This window comes from Apium graveolens, chromosome 7 (assembly GCF_009905375.1).
Source record: "Apium graveolens cultivar Ventura chromosome 7, ASM990537v1, whole genome shotgun sequence".
In the NCBI taxonomy this organism is placed as follows: domain Eukaryota; kingdom Viridiplantae; phylum Streptophyta; class Magnoliopsida; order Apiales; family Apiaceae; genus Apium; species Apium graveolens.
In genome coordinates this window covers 66,052,929-66,053,927 of record NC_133653.1, presented here as the reverse complement: position 1 = coordinate 66,053,927, position 999 = coordinate 66,052,929, and the positions used below count along the sequence as shown (strand labels likewise).

Below are 999 nucleotides of genomic sequence, written 5' to 3'. Positions count from 1 at the left end.
TGGGTGATCGTATTGTTCTGGCAGATCCAGCTCTTATGGACTTTTCTCGGCCTAAAATAGATGACATTCAGTCAAGCATTCTTCATCCGGTTATCCAAGCTAACACCTTTGAAATCAAGCCGGGCACTATTTAGATGGTGCAGAACTCTGTTTCTTTCAGAGGAGCTGCGACTGAAGACCCCAACATGCACATAAGGAATTTTGTCGAGATCTGCTGTACTTTCAAATATAATGGTATGACTGATGAGGTTATCAAGCTGAGGCTTTTCTCATTCTCACTGAGGGATAAAGCTAAGGACTGGTTACATTCTGAACCAGCTGGGTCCATCACTACTTGGCAAGATCTTGCGCAAAAGTTTCTGGTGAAGTTTTATCCAATGGCAAAGACTGCTGCTATGAGGAGTGCTCTTACTCAATTTGCGCAGCAACCTACAGTATCTATGTGCGAAGCTTGGGAGCGCTACAAGGAAATGTTGAGAAAGTGTCCACATCATGGAATGCCCGATTGGATGGTGATCACTGGTTTCTATAATGGTTTAGGGGCCCAATCTCGGCCCATGCTCGATGCAGCAGCTGGAGGCGCCTTGTGGGCCAAAAGCTATACTGAGGCTTATAATCTTATTGAGACTATGACTGCAAATAAATATCAAAACCCAACTCAAAGGATGATGCCTGGAAAGGTAGCAGGTATTCTGGAAGTCGATGCAGCCACCGCTATTACAGCGCAGCTCCAAGCGCTGTCTATGAAGGTTGATTATCTAGCTACCTATGGAGTCAATCAAATAGCTATGGTCTGTGAGCTTTGTGCAGGTTCTCATGCTACGGATCAGTGTTCTCTTGTTAATAAATCTGTTCAGTATTTGAACAATTATTAGCGACAACAGCAGCCTATGCCAGCTACTTATCATCCTAACAATAGAAACCATCCAAATTTCAGCTGGGGTAATAATCAGAATGCTATTCAGCCACCATATCAGCAAGGTGTGAGTAAACAGTTCA

General features: G+C 43.8%; 1 non-coding gene across 1 annotated transcript; it reads right to left on the bottom strand.

The window, feature by feature from the left end:
* Positions 1-392: 392 nt before the first annotated feature.
* LOC141675636 (small nucleolar RNA R71) lies at positions 393-499 on the bottom strand. Its single transcript, XR_012556279.1, has one exon. It is a non-coding gene; the product is annotated as a small nucleolar RNA R71 (small nucleolar RNA).
* Positions 500-999: the final 500 nt, after the last annotated feature.